At 44.2% G+C, this 25,130-nt stretch overlaps 1 protein-coding gene across 18 annotated transcripts in view; it reads right to left on the bottom strand.

Annotated features, from left to right (window-relative positions):
- The window catches only part of TENT5D (terminal nucleotidyltransferase 5D), a 44,379-nt gene that overhangs the window by 15,654 nt on the left and 3,595 nt on the right, over positions 1-25,130 (bottom strand). For 2 of the 18 annotated variants that reach the window (XM_072877507.1, XM_072877511.1), the window contains exon 1: positions 4,468-4,908. The exons of 1 other annotated variant lie outside the window; for it this stretch is intronic. The gene's annotated coding sequence lies outside the window, so the exon portion shown is untranslated. 15 more of the 18 variants (XR_012044842.1, XR_012044846.1, XR_012044843.1 and 12 more) reach the window with 15 other exon arrangements.

The raw sequence follows: 25,130 nt of genomic DNA, 5'->3' as shown, positions 1-25,130 counted from the left end.
ACATAAATTGACATCTGCTGTACCAGTTTGTAGTGTTTTATGGAGGAAAACCATTCTTTTGTTAATATGAACTGAAAGAAACAGTTTTTAGGGCCACAAAAATATCTTGGCTAGGAAAAATCCAAAATGATGATTTATCTGTGAGCAATTCGGCAGCATGAAGAAACCACGTTCAATATTATGCTCAAATTTTACAGCTATCTATGGTCTCCCTTTATGTACTGCACTCTAATTCTGCATGGCAGTAGGGAATAGGTACGTTGCTGATTCCCTGTGGTATCTTAAATTCTGTACTGATGCTTTAAATAATTATTTTTGCATGAAGATCATGGTGGCAAAGGGGAAAAGCCAAACCGTAACATTCAAAAGATTTCTTTTTTTTATGTTTGAATCCCAATGGCATAACTTCAGTTCTCACACCAGAAATTGCTCTGGTGTAAATGAGAGCAGAACTGGCCCAGTATGTGCATGGCTGGGCATCTGACTTCAGTAAGATAAATTCTGTGCTCGCTTCCACTCTGTGTGGACCATCCCTCACTCCACGTTACCTATAGTTTGATGGTAAAATCTGACTTGGAGTTTGCCTACAAATCTTGTAACTGTTCATTGAGCTTCATCCATTAAAACCAGTGGGTGTTAAACATAGACATGTAAGACATATATGTGATGTGTAAGACATATATACATCTTAAATCCATAAGACAAATTCTTTCCCCATATGCAGATGACTATTGAGCTACTGGGAACTCAACAAACAATGTCAATAACCTCAGGGTGACCCACCAAGGGCTGCTCAACATGAATGAAAGAGGCAAAGCAGAGCACAAGCTACCAACATTTCCACCCCTTGCTACGGCCAAGCACTGATGGCACAGGCCAAACACGGCCTGGAGGTGAGGAGCCCTGATTCCTGATTCCCTGAGGGACCTGGGGTTGTTCAGCCTGGAGAAAAGGAGGCTGAGGGGAGACCTCATCATTCTCTACAACCACCTGAAAGGAGGGTGTAGCGAGGTGGTGTCGGTCTCTTCTCCCAAGTAACAAGTGATAGGACGAGAGGAAACGGCCTCAAGTTGCGCCAGGCAAGGTTTAGATTGGATATTAGGAAAAATTTCTTCACTGAAAGGGTTGTCAAGCACTGGAACAGGCTGCCCAGGGAAGTGGTGGAGTCACCATCCCTGGAGGTATTTGAAAGACGTGTAGACATGGTGCTTAAGGACATGGTTGAGTGGCGGATTTGGCAGTGCTAGGTTATCAGTTGGATTTGATGATCTTAAAGGTCTTTTCCAACCTAAATGATTCTGTGATTCACACCCAGGAGTCCCAGAGCTACAGCTGAGGATGGAGTCTGATCATCAGAGCCCAGAACTAGGAAGGCCATGAAACCAATCTGGATTAGGAGCATTTTGAAAATACGGGTAGAATTTCATTCCTCGAAGCAGTGTTAATTAATGAATGAATATCCACTGCCAGCCTAAATGCTGCTTAATTTACTCTCCAAAATAACTCAATCTCAATGTGATTTCAATGTGACCGTTCAAGGAACTTGGTCCCCTTATCTCTCCCTGATTTATAGTGGATTCATAAATTATCAGACTCTACTACGTCAGCAGTTCCTTCTGAACTTGAGCAGGAGCTGTTGATACAGTCTCTGGGGGAGGAATTTAAGCTTAGGCCTTTACTCACAAGGGCCGATGTTAGACGTCTCTCTTTCTGGCAGCTGAATCATTCTAGAGCACATAGTCCTTACTACAGTGCTGTATGTCTGATGCCTAATGAGGCAACAAAACTAAATTTACTGTAAAGTTATGCCTCTAATGCATAGCTGAGCAGGGAAGGTGTGCAAGCAACACTACCACGAGGTCAAAGGTCTGCAGCAACTGCAAATTAATGGAATTATTACTGTTCTCTTTAAACCAAGCTGTGGGAATGCAAGAAGGCTAAGACAGAAAGGAGCAGAAGGTATAATCCAGACTCTGCTGTTCTCCCCTCCACACATCACACCCTTATTCCTTACTCCTGGATGCTGCAGCCACAGCACACAGGAGGATGAAAGGACAAGGAAATAACTTTAATGTTTGTGAATGGGACATACACAAGTCACAGCTGACTCTATAGTCTAAGGAGAACGCAAGAGCATAAAGTGTGGCAGAGTCCCTGCTCTCAGTTCACTTTCATTTATTACTCATTTCTTGGCCTTTAACAGTGATCCACATCATTATTCATACCTACCTTGTTGCTTTTTATGGGAGCCATGAACAAACTACTATTGTTAATGCAGCACGCGGAAGACAATGTGTATGCCTGTGTAGTCAACCATGCTCTTTTTGAGGGAATAATAAATATGGTTAAAGATTTGCAGTGGCTTAACAGATGTATCAAAGAGACATGCTTGTGGATGGGAGAAGGCAGTGAGCACGGGAGAGTGATTTCCTGGCTGGGAAGACACAGAACACTGGCCCCGAGTTGCTGGAAACCAGTTTTGCTTTGCACGCAGGCATACTTATTGGAAGAGCACTTCCAAATAGTTTAGGGCAGAGAAACCCAGCTCGCTGCCTGACCGTCACCTCCAGGCTCTGACCTCCCTGGGGAACACGGATGGCCCCTTCTGAATACCTAGAAAAGGCCTAAGGTACTAGGGCTACTTTATGCCCTCTAGATGAGATGATAGAGCTTCCAGCATCTAATCGGACAGCAAGCAGTGAATACCACGCTTCTACTACTTCCGCTATTAATTTGGTGAGGCAGGTCTTGCCCAAAATTCAAGAAGTTTTTAGGATTCATGCAAATGAGGGCTCGTAGTAAGACAGAGCTCGCGTGCAACGAGAACCTCCCCCCCCCCCAAACGCTGCCAATTTGCCAAACTGCCCTTTTTATAAGTTGATAAAGTTTTTATGGAAAACGCCTTACAAAGAGAGGCAGAAGGCCAGTCCCGAGGCAATCCTTCCAGGGTTTGCAAAGTTTTGTAACTAAGACCAACCGCTTCCAACGGCCCCGGAGCGCACCGCTCCCTAAAACACCCGTTCCCTACGCGGCAGCCTTCCCACTCGGAGGCACCGGGACACGGGCTGCTCGGGCAGAGCGGGCAGGCGCAGATCCCCGCCGAGCCCCGGCAGCGCTGCCCGGCCAGCCACCCGCCCGCGGAGCTTCGCCCGCCGCCCCGCTTCCCTCCGCCCGGCAACCGGCGCGGGGCTCGCCAGCCGCGGCACGCAGGGCACCCCCCACCCCCGCGGGCCGGGCCGGGCCGGGCCGGGCCGGGCCGGGGGGACCCGCGGGCCCTCGGGGCGGCTGGGGCGGCGGGTGGCCGGCGGGGGACGACTCACCGTGCGGGCGACCCTTCTCCTCCGCCGCAGGCCCCGGCGCTGCTCCCGCACGGGAGAGGCTCCGCCGAGCCGGGGCCGCCGCCGCTGCTGTCCGCGGCCGCCCTGGTGCTGAAGCGGCCCGCCCCTCCCTCCCGCCCCCGCCGGCCCCCGGAGCGTAAAGCAGTGGCCATGGCAACGCGCGTCACAGCCCGAGGCGGGGCCGCCGCCGCCGGGGCTCCCGCCGAGCGCCCGCGCTCCCGCCCGCCGCCTCACGGGGGAGGCCGCGCGCCGCCGCCTCAGGCCGCCCCTCCGCGGGGAGACCCCAGGGCCCGCGGGGAGCGAGGCCGCCGCGGCGACGCAGGGAGCCCGGCGGAGCGCCCGTCTTCAGCCCTTCCCTGCTGCCTGGAGGCCTCCGCCTGCCCTGAGGGCCGTTGCCGCGGGCGGCGAGGCTCGGCGCGGGCGGGGAAGGCCCGAGACACGAACGTTGCGCCGGAGAAGCGGGACCGTTGTATTTGACGGATTCCCGCGGGTATCCCTGCGCGGGTGGGGTCCCATCGACTTTACGACCGGCTTTTCCCTACCACGACCGAGCGGGAGGCGGACCCCCGAGGCAGGGACGTGACCACCACCGGCCCTCGCCCTTCACCACCGGCGAACCTACCCCATCCGTCCCCGCTTCCCCACAGCGGTGGGATGGGGAAGCCGCTCGGGCCGGGCTGTCCTGGCAGGGCGGCAGAGGCGCCGTCAACCCAGCACCCGGGGAAGGAAGGTCCCATTCACTCGGTGACAGACGGTTCCAGGCTCCCGTGACCCATTTCTCAGCTCATTAACCCCGAGAAATGTCAGAACAAAACTTCTTTGGTTTCGAGATCCTTCCTGCATGGAGAGCTGGTGGTTTTGGCCTCATTACTTGCATTACAGGAGCACTAGGAAGGCTCAGCCCCTCACCTGGCCATACACTGGAGATGGATAGATATATACTGTGCATACATAAATATGCATAGCAAGAGGACATAAAGTTGCCAAGGGAATCTCAGCAAGGAAATCTTAAGTTTCAGGGATGCAAATAGAAGGATTACAGTGATTTAGCTAAACTCATGCAAGAAATCAGTGACGTGACCACCAGCAGCTGCAGTTTGGCCACTCAAACCCCCAAATTCTGCCTTACCTGCAGCACAGTCCTTCCGGCAGCGGAGAGGCGCTCGGCTGCTGCGTGGCCTTCAGCTGTCGGACCAGGATCTCCCTCCACCACGGCTTTGCTAGGAGACGGTCCCTCCATACACATTCCATATGTTCCTTTATGTGCAACATGTGAGGTCACTGACTCGGTTCTAGTTTTAAATGGCAGGTTTAGAAAACCAGGCTTTCCAGCTGTGGGCTTCTAAAATTTATTATCTTCGATCACTTACTTAACTGGCTGGCTGGAATGAAACCCTGCATGGGATGAGGTTATGGCATTTGTGCCTTTTTTGGTCATTGCCATTCCACTGTAACACAAAATACCTTACATTTGCTGTTGCACAGTGTCTAAGTTTGCTTTTTTGCCACTACACAGAACTAAAATGGGAGATAATTTACTTTACTGTTCTGAGCAACTGTGCCGAATGGGTAAGCCATGATTATTTTTGCAAAAAGTGCAGATTTAGTACTCCGATGACTCATAACAATGAGCATACCTTGGCCAAAAAAGGTTATGAAAGTATTTTAAGCTGCATTTTATCATAGGCAAATATATATAATAACCTTAAATAGCCATGTCTGTACTTTAACTTACAGCACCCAGATACTTCTAGGCTGGCTCTTGGGTATTATGCCAAAGCAAGATTTTAACCTTTTATCTTGAAAGAATCCGCAGCAATGAAATAAGACCCTTGCTAAACACAGAAATCCCCAAACCAGCTGTTATTCTTTAGGGCCCTTAAAAACATCTTCAATGTATCTTTCCTCTTGAGAACAGTTTTATGACTCCAGTGATAAAGCAATTGCAGCAATTACAGAGCACTTCGTAATGAAGAATCCCGCCCGTGAGCCGACTTCATTTTATATCATAGACATCAAGTTAGTTTATATCAGTTTATATTCCTAGTTGTCAAAAGTATTTCCATTTAAATGAGTTGAGATTATTATATTAGTTTATTATTTATTATTTATCATTTATCATTTATTATTCTATTAGTTTATATTCCTAGTTGTCCAAATAATTTTTAAAAAAGGTGATGAGACTTTTGTAACTTCCAAAACCCTCACGAACTCCAAACACGAACCAATTCTCAGCTACAACAACTGTTATTTTCCAGTTGCCTGGTTCTGGGCCACCGCAGCCGAGCCGGAGGCTCGTGGCCCTGAACGAGCAGCCCGCTGCCGGAGAGATGAACAGGACGGGAGTGTGCACGCTCAGCCTGTGCCAGGATGAAGCCCACAGCTCTGCCCAACCATTGTATGTAGCTATTGAGTGATTAATTGGGCAAATTAATTAATTAATGGTTCCACTGCACTTTGAAAACGGTGAATTACTCAGTAAAAGCTACGTATCTTTCTTTTTTTTTCCACTCTATATCACTAGGTAATTGCCAGCACCATGGCACGGCTGGGTAAGGGAACAGTGTTTAATATACAGAGAAAAGCTTACGTTCGATGGCTGATAAACCTAATTTAATGTCAGGCAGGGAGAGCTGGATTTTCTTGGAATTGTGCCTTTACCTCTTTGCGCATTTTCGGGGAGGCGGATGTAAATCTGTGCCATCGTGATGTCACCAGGCTGCTGTGAATGGCCACAGGCAGGCAGGCCAGGGACATGATCGCAGGACTGGCAGCAATATAATTTTCAACAAGTCGAAAAGTGGCAGGAGACTGAATGAAGGAGAAGGACGTCTGTATGATGACATCCTGGGCCACTGAATTTGCTGGGACTTTTGCTACTGAGTTCAGTAAAGCTGGGATTTCACCCAGAGCACTTTGTTTGTTTTGGAGATGAGGATTTTAAAGGTAACCTCTGAGGCCAGGTCTCCTCTGCCCATGTGACGTACAAGAAACACTCTCTAAAGCCTGGACTCTTGCTGCCTCCTCCGACTTTGTCCCTAATTCAAGAAAGCACTTAACATATACATAAATACATTTCTCATCAGCAAAGCTTTTGAGCAAACACCTAGTTTAAAGATTTGCTTATCTCTAATTCATTGGTTAAGAAGTAAGGTATTATTCAATAGGAGTAAAAAGTGGGATAATCTAGCTGTAAATCCTTATCACTTATATCATTTATAACCAGAGCTGAGTCATCTTTTGACCAGTGACGCACAGCACCGATATCTTGCTGAATAAAATTTTAGAAGCACAGCCAATTTTTCACAGAGGCTTGGAACTGTGCCCTTTATCGGGTTTTATGAATGCAAAGCTCAAGGTCCATAGCATGCAGCGGATAACCTAATGCAAGGTCAGGTTTTGCTAGAATAACAGCACCTAAATCCTCAAATGCGACGATGGGGTCCAGCCCTACTTTCAGATTTTATCAAATTTCTTAGGGATTCTGATGTGCAGAACAAGCTCAAACTGTGATAGCAATAAAGGCAGTTGCAAAATGCTGAAGATTACCAAGCTTGAAACTGTAAAGGTCAGATCCTGATCTACACTTCCCCAATTCTCACGTGTATTTAGATCTGAGATATCCTGCAAATTTAGCTCTCCGCTCTGCAGTTCAGCAGGGTGGAAGAAAATCTTTACCTTTGGAAAATTCCATCACAGGACTACGTTTTCCTTCCAAAACTCCAGGATTTAATGTCATGAATGATGCATATTCTGTCTCAAAGGAAATAATCTGAGAAAAAAAAAATCCCCATGGCCTTAATTTTAAGCGTATGCTTCTGAGACAACATGAGGGGGGGAAGTGCCCTTTCCAGGTTAACCAGGCATTCACTTTTGCACACACACCAAAAAAAAAGAGCAACGCAACCCTAAGAAATTTTCCTTTCTATCCTGTCCGGGTGAAGCCAGCAGATTGCACACATGACTCTCAGAGCACTGTAAGCTCTTCCTCTCGTCACTGGGCACTTTGCATTGAGCGCTCGGCCAGATTTCAGAAGGAATTTATACTGTCCCTGCCTGTTTTTTCAATTTAGTAGCCATAGTGGGAAAACTGGATCTTACTGAGTAAAAGTACGGAGAACTACTTGATGTGCAAATTTCTCTGAAAGGAAGTGGAAGGAGAGAAGTCCACTGAGGTCAGAGTTTTTATAGCTCCTGCTACCTGAGAGTTTTACTCTTAAATGTGAAGAGACTTGTTGATTTATTGCCTGAACCTAGAAGTGGATAATGCTTTCATTCATCCAAAAAGGTCTCTCTGAAGACAGAATGCAATTCACTTTTTCTTCTGCCATTGGTGCTCCAAATGAAAATGAATCAAAACAATCAAAACCATGAGATATTAGTCAGAATTAGCTCTTTTCCTGTACTGGTGCTCAAGCACTGGTTTGTATGAAATAATTTCTTGACCTTTGGCCAGAGAGGAAAAAGTTAAAAAGCACAAAATAAGCTATAAAAATGACCATTAAAACATTTCCTCAGGAAATCGATTTAAATGCTGATGTCATTTTCTACAGTAACTTCTTCAATCTGAAATAGCTTCTTTAACTGTGGAAAACTAGAAAGGCACCGTCAGAATCATAAGGGGAGGACGGTTTGCCGATGCGATGGCAGACACACTGTGAGACACGTTGAAGGGGTGATGCACGGGCAAGGTCCCCTGCGAAAGGGATGCGAAGAAGACCCTGCTCCGAGATGAACGAGCAATCTGAGGAAAGAAGTGTCTCCCTACTCTGTAATTGGAGTGCAGATCCTGGGACATTCAGCAAACTTTGCTCCAGGTGTCCAATTTTGGAGAAGCCCACGTAAGCACAGAATTTAAATGAAGATTTAATAGTCCAACAGGTGAGAGGCTGCAGAAAATCCACTTGGTATCATGACTATATAATGGAGTGAAAAGGAGGCTTCTAATTCAAGACACAGAGTGGTGAATGTCAGTTTATTGGGAAGCCAAGGGAAACAGGAGAAGATGCGGCCTCGTAAATCTGGTTATATGTCCAAAAATATACTATAGGAACATTAGATGCTACTGGGAACACACATAGTAGAGCTAAGTGCTCAGCAAAGCATGCTAACCTAATTTCATCATTACATGAAAGAAGAAAATCCTGACTCATATTTTATGAAAATTGTTATGGTGAATCAGCAAATTACTTCTGTTTATCTCCTCCAACGTCAGCACACTGAAGTCTGGAGCAACTTGAACTAATCTCAGGGCACTTGTAAATAGGGTATGTTCAGACCAGCTGAAGCTGGGCTAAATGGAAACAAGCAGGAATTCGTCACTGACGGACAGCTGGGAAGCTTAGAAAAATGTTATTTCCTGACTGTCCTGTCAGAAGGAAAGACAAGCTCTGTGTGTGCCTTTCACCTCTGACTCCTTTATCAGATCCCAAATAAAAATGTTTACACTTAAGAAATGTGTGGCCATTATAACAAGATCTCCCTGTACGGCAAAGGCTGGTGTTTGTATATATATGCCCATTTATACATATCCCTGTAGTGGTAGGGAAGAAAATAAAACTGCACAGAAATGTATAACCTGATCTGGCTTGTTTAGCTGCTAATCCAATTTTCTCTCCTAGTAAAGCTCAAATAATTTGCTTGTGTGTGTAGGGCATTCTGGAGCACCTGAGGGATGAGAATGAAATCCTGCCTAAATACTGTAAACGAGCAGAGAAGCTACTGAAATGCCTTCCTGCATCAGTACTCAAACTACGTCATGAAATTTCTGCTGGTCACCCTCAAACCCGGGTGATCTCCTGCTGTAGGGCCTTTCCAGCCATCCCGGAGCCCTTGAGAGGACCACATAAGCACGGCAGCATGGTGTCCCTCCGTCCAGGCTGCTTCTGCACTGGGCACCGTTCTGCAACCTGAACCGTGCACTTCAGCTACGGGCTGAAAGCAGGAAACGTCCCCGAATGTGGTCACACCTGGCTGCATATCTTGCTGTGGATTTCTTGCGTGCTCCACTCGTTGGTGCTGTTGTAACAGCATAAACTGGCTGTAAATTCACATTATCCACTGAAAGATTTCTCTTGCAAAAAAAAAAAGATCCTTGGGCATCACAGGATGTCATACCATCTCAGCCTTTGTCTGTCGTCTGGCACAAAGATTAAGAGCAAGACTAAAGGCCCCGTAAAAATGCCTCAAGGACTGTGGCTCCTGAAGCACTGATGGTGACTTCAGGGGATCTGTGGGCTCATGACTCTGGTGTCAAGCAGCCTCTTAAACTTTTCTTTCTACAAGAGGGACAGAGGAGAACAGGATACAGCCTCAAAGGGTGTCTGTGCAAAGAGGCAGCAGTAAAAGCAGGCAGGGAGTATAGGCATACAAAGAAATGAGGGGGAGTGAATGCTAAGAAAGGAAGCATTTACTGATTTAGAAGATGACTTGGAGCAAGATCTGCTCCCATCTGAGTAACGCATGTCCTAACCACTACTTTCTATGGAAAGGGGAAAAAGAGTCAAGACAGCCCTTCCCAGCTCTCCCCGCAGGCAGCACAGGAGCGGGGCAGAGGCTGGGGTCTAGCCCGTGCCCTGGCCCCAGCCCCGGAGCAGAGGCCGTGGGTGACGATGGCACTCGTGCCCGAGTGACTGCGCCGTGATGGAGCAGGCAGTCAATGAGAGGTGACAGGTATGCAGCTGGGCTGCACGCACTGACTTCAGAGCTCAGCTGCCGCTTCGGTGCGTGACGCCAGCAGCGCATGAGTCACCCGGGGTAGACAGGAACAATGTTAGTAGTTTCCATATTTACAAAGTGGAAAAAGCTTAGATCAGATTTCATGGTATTTTTAACAGAGAAACGGCTTAGCGAAGCAGCAAGGCTCTTCAGTAGTATTCATGTGCTACAAAGAATTGTTTCATGGGCTTTATATGAAAAGAGATATATTGGAGCTTGATATTGTTATTTACTATGTTGTGCAATATTGTAGCAATCAAAAAGAATGACAAATACAGAGCAAAAGCGATTCCTTTAGAGAATAAACCACTCTGACAAATACCGTACAGAGTAAAGATTTGTTTTGATCATCATTGGGAAAACACCTTTTAAATACTCAGTAAAGCACAGGCAGGCCTGGTAGCAAAACTCTCTTAATCCCCGGAGCAAGATAGCAGTCACGTAGGCTTCTTGGTGGTACCCTGTCACAGCATCCTAACTGGCGAGCTGTCAGCTCCCCCTGGCATCGGAGCAGGCGTGCCATCTGCGGCAGGGGCCAGTGCCAGCTGCGTCGGGACTCCTTGCGGGACAAAGAAACTGCCAGCTCAGCCCTAAATCTTGGAGAAGTTTGGTAGTTTCTGCCAAGATCTAAAATGTGTAGCATCGAGCAGTAAGGATCACATATGCTGTGACCTACTGCTCTGCTGGGGAAATGGGAAGAGGAGATGGTGAGGCTCTTCTAGGCCTCCTGCTTCCCACGGGCTTTTCCCTGCTGCAGATGATAAGGAAATGAAAGAAAGGGTCTTCTCCTCCTCCTCCCTGCAGAAAATTAATGTGCTGGCCCTGCAGGGATAGAACAAACCACCTCTTTCTGAGCCACGTATCTATCTCCTCCTTGAACACGAGAGGACCAGGTGTTGTGGCTTAACCCCAGCCAGCAACGAAGCCCCCTCCAGCCGCTCGCTCACTCGCCCCTGGTGGGATGGGGGAGAGAATCCAAACGGTGAAAGTGAAAAAACTCGTGGGTTGAGATACAGACAGTTTAATAGGGAAAGCAAAAGCCGCACACACCAGCGAAGCAAAACAAGGAATCCATTCACTGCTTCCCATGGGCAGGGAGGTGTTCAGCCATCTCCAGGAAAGCAGGGCTCCATCACGTGTCTTCCCACTCTTGGGAAGACAAACGCCATCACTCCGAACGTCTCCCCCTTCCTTCTTGTTCCCCAGCTTTACATGCTGAGCATGACGCCATATGGTCTGGAATAGCCCTTTGGGCAGTTGGGGTCAGCTGTCCCAGCCGTGTCCCCTCCCAGCTCCTTGTGCCCCCCCAGCCTCCTTGCTGGTGGGGTGGGGTGAGAGGCAGAAAAGGCCTTGGCTGTGTGTCAGCACTGCTCAGCAGGAACGAAAACACCCCTGGGTGATCAGCACTGTTTCCAGCACAAATCCAAAACATGGCCCCATGCTAGCTACTGTGAAGAGAATTAACTCTATCTCAGCCAAAACCAGCACACCAGGGAACTCAGGAGACCTCTTGCATTGGGACCAGCCCCTACGTAACTCCTTGGAGAGTTCTCTCTTGGACAGTTTGGATCTTTTAAAATTGGCACCAGGCTAAAAGGGCAGCAAACATCAACTCACGTGCCAGCGTGGCAGGGGATAGCCGGGGCTATCTCCAGCTCACTGGGGCACTTTGAGCTGCAGGATGGGGCAGCTGTAGCACAAGTCAGGCTATGCCTTTTTCTTCCCTCGCCCTCTCTGGTCTTTTCCCAAACCATGAGATGTCTAAGCAGGGCTTCCTGCTCACCAAGGCCTCCAAATGTGAAACTAATACATTGCACTGTGCAGAAATGAGAGATCTTATGCTTGCAGGCTACTTGCACAGCTCTTTTCTTACAGGTTGCAACCTGTTGCGGTGAAGCTGACAGAACTGTAAAATAGGTTTATTGCTTCACCCAGCAAGAAAGAACCCAACCATCAAAATTTAAAGAGCTTGAGAGGGGAAAAAGAGTCCAGATGCTCTGTCCTTTCACTGGAAGAATTCCTGTATGATTTCTGAGACTGATCACCCAGCAATTGCTTTATGAGGAGCTGGCGAGTTGATTGAGGATGTTCTTATTTGATTTATCTGTAAAGACTCATGCTTTTCATCAATCCCCACTGGTGGCTGTCTGCACGTAACAGAAATCTGCAGCTTCCTTTTATAAGCAGAAAGATCCTACGAAGAGGCTATGACAGAATGCTGGGATCACTAGAAAAATGCTTGACTGTTAAGCAGTAACACTTATTTCTAATTGAAAAGGCTGATCATAATGCCATCCGTGAGGAATTTTAGGAGGTGCTGGCACGAGCCAGGTTGACCTGGGCTGTTTTGTTGAGCAGAGGTTGTGTGAAGCATCGCTGATCGGTCAGAGCCGCGATACCACCGTGTGCCCCGAGCAGTTCCTGAGCAATATGCTGTGTTCTGGTGGATGCGACGGGCATATTTGTTCATTTGTTCTTATATTGCTTTCACCTCCATGCTTTCAGAAACTCTTGTGAAAAAAACAAACTCCTTTGGAAGAAAATTACTTTCAGCGAAGGAGCTGAAGGTAGATGATGTGAGCTGCATCATGTGAAATACCTGTTTGACTTCTCAAAACAGCAGTTTTAGTAGCTCAGAGAGTCCAAACAACCTCCCAAAGCTCAAGAGGCACAACTGTAACACAAGCTTTCTAATAATACAACAACATAATCCTCGGGCCACTGAGAAATGGTGTGATAGTAGTTTCTTAGTTACGCTGGCTTGTTGAGAGCTTGCATTGGAGGGCAGCTACCTTGCTAAATCCTGTTCCTGTATCTACCTCGCCAGCCACAGTCATGTAACATCTCTCTGCTGTTCACCAGAGGAGGGAAAGTAATGCTCTACTGAACGCATTTTTTACCTTTTGGTACAGCCTTCCAGCTAGAAACCAGACGATCACCAGGAAATGCTTTGCAGAAAGCTGAAGCCCTTGGAGTATTGTTTAGGAATTACTTGAAATGAAGGTTTTAAAAGCTGTTCTTTAAAAACTAGTAGTAAACACCATCTGGTGCATAACTTTATATATAAAAATAAATTTGTTTTTTATTACCACTAGGTATTGCTGTCACCTGTACGGCAAGCAAACATAAAAGTTGCTTAAGAGAATCCAAAAGAGTCCAACTAAATAGTGCTACATTTATTGTAAATCTGCAAAATGAAGGCTTGGGATATCTGGCTTGTGTACGGTTAGAAATCTCTAGCATGTTTTTGAAACCACTTAGCATTTAATTATGCAGGAAGGAACCACTAATATGTTGACATTGTCAAAGTACACTTTGTTTTTTTCATGTAGGTATTTTCTTCCATAAGTGGGTTGAAAAGAGAAAGGCGGATGAAAGCGAGGATCAAAAGCTTATGCAAGCTGGATTGTGTTGGTTTGTTCTTTCCATTACCGTGACATCAAGGCTGCCTCGAGGATGAGAGAGGCACTGAGCACAGCTCTGATCAGAGGTCTCCCCCACGGTTACAAACCAGATTTGTAACGGCGAAGTCTGGGAGACTACAAGACAAACAAACAATGAATGGTGCTCTCCATCCCAAGTGATCAGATCCACTGAGTGTGGGCTGGAGAGGCGGCTTCTCGAGCATGGGGCCCTGTGCAGCAGATACGGCCTGGCAGGACCGGCCCCTGGATACGCAGAGAGGTCCTGCAGCACACCCAGCTTGCATGTACGGTGCCTCCACTGATGTGAACTGCTGCTCGTCCTGCTGCTGCCGGATGCCCAAGGAAGCGGTGGTGCCACGCGGATGAGGAAAGGCTACGCTCTGCATGCTTTCCACAACGGACAAGATGTGAATGTGTTAGGTGAGAAAACCCGTACTACACAGGGCATCTACCCAGCTCAACAGTCGCTTATGGACCTGGGTCTGAAGATGGCACTGACGGAGATTTCCGAGGTTGCGCAGTCACCAGGAGCTGAGGAAATCACTACCTCTGAAAAGCCAGTCCTGAAGGATCTTTGGGTCTTCTCCCAGTCTACCCTCTGCTCTGTCAATCATAGTTCTGCTGCAAAAACAATGGTGTTGTTTTTTTAAAGCAACCAATTTTAGCTCTTTTAAAATTGATTTTAGAAATATTTAACATTCTTTTTTTTCCCTGGAGCAAATAATTACAGCTTAAAAATTACTGAAGCTTCAAAAAATTTTGGCTAATTTAATCAGCCTAGCTTTACAGCGTCACTCGCCTTGCAGAGGAGACAGCTAGCTGAGAAAACATAATTTCAGCTGTGAAAAAAAGGGAAAAAACCCTAAAAGTATTGCATATGATTATTTCTCAAAAGCCACCCAAAATAAAATGCAAAAATGTAAAGCAAGGACATAAAAATATCTTCTTCATTTGAAAACATATGCTATTCCAGATAAAAGCTTTTGCATCCTGCAGTCTCCACAAGCCTTTGGAGGTCCTTGTCTTCCTCCAAGACAGTGGTTGAATTTAACCACAGCTACACAACTTGTTAAGCTGGTAGGGCCATTCCTGGGTATTGTATTGATTTACTATCGAAAGGAGCATTCATTTTTTTAAAGAAATAATTTTGTATTTTTTATTTCCATGCAGGTTCTTTTAACTGCCTACCTCCTCTAGTCTTTTTCCAGAAGACAAATCACTTCCCTGCACATTAAGTGAGTTTAATTTTCTCCTTAAATTTGTCCCAGGCTTCTCATTTGTTTAGTGGTTGACAGAGTATTTTCAAAGTCTAAATATTAATCTATTTTAGAAAAGAACTGAAGCATTTCGGGGAAAAAATAAACTTTCAGATCTTTTTCAGAACTAGCAGTCTATTTTCTTCAATCTGTTTTTGACTGGAGTGAAACCCCTTGTCCTTATTTTAAATTGACTATCAACATCCCGTTACAGAACATGACCATTATAGCTCAGGAGATGGTTATGTCAGTCTTACTGGCATAGATAAGCTGGAAATGAAGCTTATTCAGTAAATTCATGGTAACAGAGCAGGGGCAAAACTTATTTTAAAAAAATCACCCCAGTGATGTAGGGTCCTTCGGTTTTCACTGTATCAGTGACTTTCAGGAAGATCTAGCTTAGATTTACACCAATCCTTCTGAAAACGACACGATCTGGGAGCATGAAAAACCTTGATTGCAATTATCACGGCAAGAACACGTACCGCACATGCTGCACGTAAGCACAGCTTATTTTATTATACCACCGATGTGACCCACAAGCAAGGTCCTGTAGCTGGAACGAGCCATGGAATGAGCTCTGGGGAACAGCGAGCGGCTCTCAAGGGCCTGAGCAGCCTTCTCAAATGTTAGCAGGCAGGTTGTTCCCCGATAAGTCCATTTCCCATTATATTTTACCTTATTTATACTTAAAAAGAGTAACCTGCTTTCATTTTTGAATCAAGTGCATTGCTCCAGTGGACCTCAGAGGGAGAGAGTCAGATAATTAATGCCAGCATTGGAGAGTTAAATGGTTTTATTGAACTGATTCTTTTATGCCCTCTGGCTGCCTGCTTTTCAGAGCCTGGCAGGTTAGGTCTGAATACCTAAACAGTCCATCCAGTTACAGAGGTTTTACAGTCCTGTTTTCCTTCATTGTTCTCCGAAGAGACAGGAAAAATCCCTCTGCTACTTCATAGAAATAATGCCCATATTGGAAGACGTTTTCTTTCAATTAAACCTTGAGGGAGAGGGTGACATTTCAAAGGAGAGCCAGAAGGAAAGAGAGGGAGAGGCTGGCACAGAAGGATGTCGGGAAGGGGCCCCAGGCACCTCTGCACCAGTAACACGAGGTGCTGCTTTAGCATCTACCCTCAGCATGTTCCCCATCTTGTGTTATTCCCCATCCTTCAGCCGTCACCTGTATGAATTATTGAGGTGACAGGAAATCACTGGACATTAACAGTCCAAGCACTCATTTTCTGCCTCCTCCAGCCCAGCGTTAAAGATTACATATATAAGCCTATCTGTAAAAGCACAAGCTGGGCAGTATAAGTAGATAAATTCTATTTCTCAGTGTCGATCCTTGGCTACACATCACTTCATGCCAATGAGCAGTGCCCCAAGGAGAGGGTGGATTTCTCAGGAAAAGCCAGAGATTGTGGAGCCCACACAGGCTCCCACAAGAGCTGCTGGGCATATCCCAATGGGAAAAGTACCCGAGCAATGGTCAGCCTGGGTCTATGACAAGCGATTTTCGCAGGCTTGAAGGACTAAATTCTTACTTGCACAAAATCTGGATATCTGTAGAGTCTCCTGATTGCAATTTTAATTTGTCCTCCAGCCACAAAAATACAGTTTGGTTGCACGTGAATTATGGATAAAAATGTGAAGGTAGTTAGAGCGTGTCACATATAAGAAAAGTTATTTGTTGTCACTAGGTCTGCCAACAGCACTCTGGTCTTCTAGAAGAACTACTAAACAGCAGTCCAGGGAATTGGGGGGTTATTTGCTTGTTTAGCACTGATGCTATGTACACCAGGGTCTTCTGATTGAATTTATGCAGCTTGTTATTACATTAATACCAGCTGTGACGAAATAAAACTCTGCTGCATGATCAATTTGACTCATAAAGCACAGAAAGTTCTCCTGTTCCCAAATTTGGTTTTTTTTTTCAGTTCTCTTTTACTTCAGCTGGCGCAGAAAAGGCCACGACAGAATGACAGAACATCTCTATGCACCCCTCTGCCTACACTTCTTTCTCCTGTTGAGCATCATCCGGAGTAGCTCAGTTGTACAGGGCATGCAGTGCTGCCTCCTCTCCAAGTTACATGGTCACCCTTCCTCTCTTCCCCCACGCATGCAAAAGGGAAGCCAGCTGTTGAGGTTCTTTGTGCTTCCCTCAACAAGAAAGTCTATGATGTTTTAAGAGCATGGAATATGACGAAGAGGAGTTTTTGAAATATATATATATATATTAAAAAATATATATTTTTAAAAAATATAAAAATAATAAAAATGAGCTTTTTTTAAAACATGAATTGTTGGACTCTCCTTTCCATGGAAAACATCACAATTTCCAGTATTCACTCTAAATGAGAAGAATTTTTGGTGAATTTTCTGTGGAACAGAAACTCTTTAGTTTTGCCCACTTTCAGCAGCATCTTTGAAGTCAAAATATTACAGAAGTACCTCTGTGAAAGAAGACTCAGTAATAAGGCTTCAGTACTCAACGAAGTGACACTGACATTAAGCCACCATCACTGCCAACCTCATTGTCTCCTGTTGTTGTCTTACACTAATAGCAATTGTATTGAATCATGGAAAAGCTTATTTTGTGATTTAGTGTTTGCACACAGTACGTGGTGCAAACAATTGCCTGGATTAACAAGCCTTTCTACATCCACAGGTACATGGCCCCTTATAGTCAGAACATCCGCATTTATCCAAGTATAGAAAGTGGGTAGACCTATACTTTGCCATCATCTCTCCACACTGCACCAGGACTAATTGCATTTTGTCGTTAACTCTTTGAACTCGCTGCAGTTGCCAACCATTTGCAATGGAAACCTGGTGTGTCACCAACGCTTCGGGCCATTAGTAATTCTCACTGTTTCAGAGTCCATCTGCTGTAATGAATATTGCTGCAACCAGAAGAGCAGAGTAGACAGTGGGCAACGCGTGCACGTTCCTGTGCCAGCGTTCCTCCATCAGAAAAGACTGAGGAGGCCAAGCTGCCTGGCTCACCCCAGCGGCTAACATCATTCAGCCTTCTGTAGCCAACTGCTTCTGCTTCAGAGAAGTATAAATGCAGTGGTTAGTGAATATCCCTCATTCCCTAATGTCTTTATCACTTTAATTTCTTTCTGCTATATATAGACTTTAAATCCAACGTGAGTCAAATCCTTGTATTGCTTTTACTTGGCATCTGGTAAGAAAATTGCATTTTAATTACAACAGTGTTCTCCACAGCATTACTTTTAAAGTTCTCAGTAGTGTTTGCATCATACCTAGATTTACTTCTTCTAATGTTCTATCCCCTGAATTTCTTTTTAACATTTACTTTCTTCTGCGCATCATGCATGACTGACATTAGGAATGACTAAGGGTGTAGATCAATTGTTGTGATTAAAATTGATCCTCACTGCAACGCACTCCTGGCGTCACAGTCCACAAACCAACGCACAGGAGCTCATTTGGCTTGGTCTTGCAACCGTTACACATGGTGAGAAGTCCACTGAGTACAGCAGAATTATTGCTATGTCGAAATTACAGTATTTGATCATCAGGAGAATAAAAAGCAAGCTGTGTTTATGTACTTTATACCTAGCGGTAAAGTCGAATTTGGTTTCGAAAGCATTTTAGAAATGAGCCATTTTATAGCAAGAGCCAATGTTTAGGGGTTTTATGCAATATGGGACCTCAGGTATCACAAAAATAAAATGTACCTTTGTTTCCTCTTACAAAACATGAAGAGTAACCCCTATTTCTGTAGGCTTAGCTGAAAGGCATCAAACAAATGCTAACTATTTGTAACACTTTGCATTGATGAGCTCATCATAAACAGCTAACCTGTGACGACTACTGTATTGGTCTATACCTGCACGTTAAAGCACATAGGAAAGGGAAAAAAAATAGAAAAGGGGCACGATGAAGGAAGAATAAGAGCAAGAGAAAGACTGAGCTGAAACACCACAGACAGAGAGGGAGAATTTTGTTTATGCATTTAAGGTTTTAAACCTCATTGCGTCATTCCAGTCCTAAAAGCCATCACCACCTGTAAGTGTATGCATTAAAATGGCAAATCCATATACCTCCATCATGTCTGGAAATTGAATTCTACTGTAGTTCTTCAGCACTCTTATTTAATAATTCTGATTTTTTTTTCATATTTTCAGTTCACTGCTTTTCTAGTTCATCCTCTTGTGCAGCTTAGTTCGTCTATTTTATTTCTCCAAAGTGCTATGGAGGGAGCAACATATAATTCACAAAATAAAATTTAAGGAAAAAGAAATGTTTGCTGCATCAAAGATGAGATGGAGATTGTGTAGGAGGGAAGGTGAGGGGAGAAAGCAGGAGGTAGACTTTAAATTGCTTCTTTTGGAAGAGGTGTGAGAATTGAGAGTAGGTAACTCAGAGTACAAAATGGCTGAGGTTCTAAAATGGACATATCAAGAACTCAAATGCAAAAAGCAGGAGGAAAGCACTCAGAAGTAGTGGCTGTGCAGGGTGATTTCAGCCAAATGAGAAGTACGCAGTCAGTACTGGAAATCTATCATTTGTTTGAAGTAAGGTAAACCAATTTGTTTAAAATTTTATTGGCTGGAAAAAGCCAACAACTGCATCTTCATCTTTCGAAAACACAGGATACAGCAAACTCCTCCTCCTTTTACGGAGGCAGAAGGTCTGTACCGATAGTTCAGAGATCAGTCAACAGCTGTAGTCTGATTTCAAAGAGGAGGTCATTCAGACGCCAAATAAGGGACTCAAATGTCAAAATTATCACTATTCCTTCTTCCTAGATGAGACCGGCTGGAGGGTCTTAGCACTGAGTTACCATTAAACAATGTCTCATTTTGCCCCCAAAATACAGCTTCTGGCCAGCTGAGGAGTGACTAAAATGGAGCTGAACTGGAAAAGTGCAAAGGCAACACAGCTGCACAGCACAGGTATTTTGTTTCGGTATATATATTCGGAATGAACACAAGGCATTTATACTGTGGTAAAACTTGCCAAAGTAGGGCCATTTCCCTTCCACGCCTGTGACAGCATTACAGCTTTCCAGACAGCAGCAGGGAGAAATCTCGCAAGGAGGGTCCCCCGCTGCCTTCCACGTGCAGCGCTCTCGGGGTCTGGCCGTCGTTGTATTCCTGGCATCAGGGATGCTGCTAAGAGAAAGAGGATGGAAGAGAAGCTATGAGTCTCGCAGCAGCCTGCAGTGCAAGCTGGCTGTGCCAGGGGAGTAAATGGAATCAAAGTGGTAACACAACTGAAAGAGTTTGCATTCACTGGATCTTTCAAGGAAGACTAGGCATTTAAGACATACTTGCTTCTTCCAGTCCCCTTCCAACCTTTTAATCTGGAAAAGCAGCACCACACTGCTATCCGGCTATGACAGAGTTCTTACTGTCTTCTAAGCACTGGGTTTTTACTTGGATCTCCAATTAATTTAAAAAAAAAAAAAAGAAAACCTTAAATGGTTATGAAATCCAGAAGCAGATTCCCAACCCTGTAGCTTTTGTGCAAACGCTCCAACTGCAATGGCAGCAATGGAATTACCTTTGGTTTACAGCAGTGCAAGGAGAAACAGAGGTTGCCCCATTTTTGCTGAGGGAAAACGTATCCATCAGAGCAGACTGAAATTGGATGGGGCTCCCTCCACACCAGCCAGGGAGGAGGGAGAGGAGGTAGCCGCTACTAGCAAGAATTGGGGGAAGGAGTCTCCCTGTCTTTGTATGCAATGAAGAGTTCTGCTCCCCTCACGTCAGTCCTTCACATCCATTGCTTGGACCTTTCAAGTGTAGAACTGAAACGGTTCAAACCCTGCCTCTTCCATGAGCAATTTCCTGCACGGTGGAACGGAGATCAGAATTATCCCCACGCTCCTGCCAATGGCACTGGACTGTGTAACTGCAGATTCCCCCAAGCTGCAAGATCGGCATTTTAAGAAGTCTCAGTTGATATAATTTACCCTGTAATATTTATTCCCTTCTCCATGAAATAGTAAATTTCAAATGAAAGCATGCAGAGAATATGTCATTTGTGTATGTTAACGTACTTTCAGTATGTTATTGTAATGAAAATGTTTACAAATATATAAAATACATACATTTCATTGCAATCTTTACTAACATCTTGGTATGTCTCTACATCTGCACGCACAGTAGACACAAGATATTTAACTCGGGTTACTGAAGATAAGTGCTGGGTAACGTATCTCTTCCAAATTTCTTTATGGCCTTTTAGCCATGAAAATTCAGTGATGTATGTCAGTAAAAAAAAATACAAACTGTATTTCTGTACATTACTCTGTAATTGTATTTTAATTTAATTACTATCACATAGTAATGCTGCTTGTCTCTTAATCACTGCAACACTGATAGGATTGGATAATAAACAGGTCAATAATCCTTAAAACCTGCTCTGCAGTTTAATCTTCTTAAAAGCAACAGGGCTCCGTAGAGAATAAGCCACACCATCTGCAGATAAGCTCAAAAATAATAGGTGGATGAAAGAGTGGAGACCACCTAAAGCGTTCATTTTTGCAGTTAAATGCCGTACTCTAGCATAACTATACTGAAACAACATGGTGCTTGGGGTGAAACCCATCTCCCGTTGAGTCAACAGAAATCCTAATACTTCACACACCGTATACCGACATATAGCCGACCAAGTAATTGCAAAGCAATAAAATCTATTTTTCTTGTGACACAACTGCAACCACAATGTTGCCATAGCAATGATTGAGCTTCATTGGCAGTATTTCATTTACAATCCTCCAGCCATTTAAAGGGTTTTTTTCAAAAAAAATTGAATAAATGATAGTGTGAGTCAAAAAAACCCAACAGGCTACTTTCTCTAGACATTTACTATTTTAAAATTAGAAAGCAAGAATTTGCAATTTTTCATAGGTGCGTTTCCTGGTTAAGCTTATTCTTCAAGCTGTTCAACTGACCAGCCCTCGGAACTTTGTCATGTTAAATTTCACTTGAACTAACACCCAGCTTTTAACGAACCTCTTCTCTGGTGGTGGTGTCATGGTACTCACACAGTTTTCGATCTGCAAGGATTTCATAGCTTGATTATATCTTTCTAAATTTCCTCTGGCTCTTTAATAGGGGAACAATTGAGAGTTTGAAGAGGTGGCTAGCAATGAAGTCAGAGGTAATCAGACTGATTTCTTGGGGGCATCCATAAAGTCCTCTTCTCGCTGCCCTTGTTTTTCCTTCTAATGGCCATGCAGGACATTAGACGAAGGATATGAAATAGTGTCCAAGTATCTCTGCTGCTGTGAATGACGTACGAGAAAAGGAAGGAAAGCAGTTGGCATGCATTGGTTTGTAACTGCTCAGCGTTGCAGGAGGTTTGTGTTCTTGAGAAAATGGGAAAGACAGAGAGGAGCCCATCACCAGAAGGGTATTTTTTCAGCAGTCAAAAGGGAAGAGGGATTTAAGTTGTAATTTGGCTCTGTTAGCTTATGTCCTGAGCAGCGCTGAAGAGGTTGTAGCCTAGTTGGCTCCCTCCTGTGTCAGCTGTGTGAATCTGATTTATACTTTTTCAGGTTTGATTGAGGTAAAACATTATATGCTCCTATTTCTGAGCAGGTTTTGCTGCTTTGTTCTCTAACATTGTTGTGGATAATTAGGCCAGTTTTACTTCTCTTTGACATCACTGAAATGAATCATTTTTTTCAAAGTGGATGATCACTCTAATAGTTCCTATCTAACGTTGCTGCCACCTCCAAATCATGTCCTAATTAATGAGTTCCAGTAATATGACAGAAAGAAAATGTGGCTATTCAATGATCTAGCGTCTGTTTCTGACCCTGGAAAACCTTATTCATTTAAGTAACTATTACTCATGAGAATTATTGTGTGAGCTTCTAGGAGGTTGATTTCAGTAGGACTGTTCATGCAGGAGCAGTCTGCTCACAGTTAGTTCTCTATTAAATATGTTAAATCACTGCTACATCTCTCCACAGATTTGGTTTTAAAACCACAGGCAATAATACTTGCTTCTGTGAACCAGTGATATTGAGAATTATCTACCAACGTGGATCAGATCCAGAAAATCACACACCATAATTGCGTCTTTTCCCATCTCCTGAGAAGGTACTTTAGATAGACCTCTCGCGTTAAAAACAGAGCGCAGTGCAGCTGCTCGTCACCGCACGTCTGTCACCGGTAGGTATTTCAAAGCTTTTACAGTCAGGATTCAGCAATCTTTATCATTATGAATTCAGACTCCCAAGACACAAGCTAGAATAATTACTGTTACTAGCTTTGCTCAAAAGTGTCTTCTGCCACACTTATTACAGTTCATTTGCTATAAGTACTCCTACATTATTACCATATCCACAAGCTATTCGTATATGAATTTCGCAGCGCGGGGGTAAATGAGGAAGCTGTCAGCTCAGATACATCACTTTACTGGCAGGGTTTTGCCTGAGATGCTTCAGCAGAACACAATATTAAAAATGCAGCAAGCAAGCTGCCTTTCCCAGTGCTGCTGTGCCTGTGACCAGCCCGCGAGGCCATCGCTCCTATGCCGCCCATCCAGCAGCTCCCACCTTCACGTAAGAAGATAACTTAGGGAAGTCCTCTAGGCTCCCTGACCCAATCTCAAACTTCGTGTTCTGCTCCCAGCTCCTGGAATGAAAGGGTTTCATTTACAAATGTTTTTATATAGTGTCTTCAGAAGTAACAAAATGAAGGAAGTGATTTATTCCTGCTGTCTTCCCATAAAAAGCAACAGCTAAATAACGCTCATAGGCGTATCTAAGAAACCCTATTCACTATAGCAAGAATTTAAAAGACATACAGATTCTAATAAATAAATAGAGACTTGAGTTATCATAAAGCAGGATTAAATTTCCTGTCCCAATACCTTTTCTGAACACCCTATTTATGAAGAATACAGATACCCGTGTTTAGGACCGAGAGATAAGTTCATCCTCATGAAGAAAAAATGTGATTTCATGTTTGAAAGCTTAGCTAGCTATGAAATAATAAATCAGCATTTTTTTCCAAAGCATTCCGATATCTGAAGAAAGCCTCCTCTGACGGAAGTAGTGAAGATCAACCTTCTCAGCATCGTCCAATTTTCACCACTTCTAACAGCTTCCAGTTACCAGCCCTAAGACATTAAAAGCCTATACTTAGTTAGGAAGAAAAATCAGAATCTTAATACCATTTGTGTAACAAACAGGTGACTTCGCATTAACCAGGACTATTTGTACACTATAAAGAGTTTTATACATTCCATTTGAAAAATGCAGTCACTTCCCTACTCTGAAGGCTAACGGCACTCAAAGTGAATCAGTCAATAAACCAGCAAGAATGTTCTTCGGGTTTTAGCAGGATTAATCTAGTTATGTTAGCTAGAAAGATTTGTTAAAGAAAAAAAAGCCCTAGTCTGATAGTTTATTTCATCTAACTTAAATGATGAATGAAACCTAAAATCCTCCATGGAAGACCAGGTCTTGAAGAGAAAAACATCTTGGCCTGAGTCTAAGTGCAAGCTATACTCCTCTAAAATATGGCGCATTTAACTCTGAGAACCATTGTTACATCTACCCTGTAGCAAGCAAAGTCTGGCCGTGAAAAAGTTAGGGTTTGAACTTAGGGAGCAGAACATGTTCAGTATGAGTAACAATACTTTTAGCTTTTAGATTGAGCAGCTGTCAGTTTTGAATTAAATCAAGTGTTATCAGAAATTAAGCTTACAACACTTCTCAGATGCGGGATGTCAAGACTGTATCACTTTCAGTCACCAGATAGCAGATTTCTTCCCGTTTGCCACTGCCAGACGAGATGAGAGTCAAACAGTAGTGACGGCAACCATGCTTCTGGGAATGATACCGAGAGGATTATTAACTACGCCAGTGCTCTTCTGGGACAGTGACAGACATGGAGATTTACTTTATGGTTAGCTGAAAGGTAACAAATGAAGGACTCAAGAGGTCTTTTGGTATCATAAAAGATTAGAGTCCAACTCCTCAGTTGCTGCAAGTGGCTGACATGCTGTTTGAAACACCAGCAGGTGAGACTCTCGCCCTATTTATCTAAAGAAATAAAAGGCAATGAAAAAAAATTACATCTTAAAACATATAATCTGTATTTTGTATCTCACTAGGATGTATAACTTTTTACTAAAAGTATTAATTTTACTTCATCCTGTTAAAAATAGTTATTTAATTAAAAGCTGGAGGCAATCAGAAATACATTCTCTTAAAGAGATTTGAAGGGTGAAAAAAGCCCTTCAGCTAACGATACGCTTGTGAACTTTATTTTGGAAGTTCTGTTCCTATAATTATGTTCTATCTCACAGTAAAGGCAAAGGCAGAAGATCTTATTTTTTCACTCTTTTCCAGGTGCTGAACAGTTTATTAGATATGATGAACGCTGCTGTCATTT

The sequence above is a fragment of the Ciconia boyciana genome, chromosome 12, assembly GCF_034638445.1.
Source record: "Ciconia boyciana chromosome 12, ASM3463844v1, whole genome shotgun sequence".
Lineage (NCBI taxonomy): Eukaryota > Metazoa > Chordata > Aves > Ciconiiformes > Ciconiidae > Ciconia > Ciconia boyciana.
The sequence above is the reverse complement of the archived record's forward strand: the minus strand, read 5'-3'. Positions and strand labels throughout refer to the sequence as shown.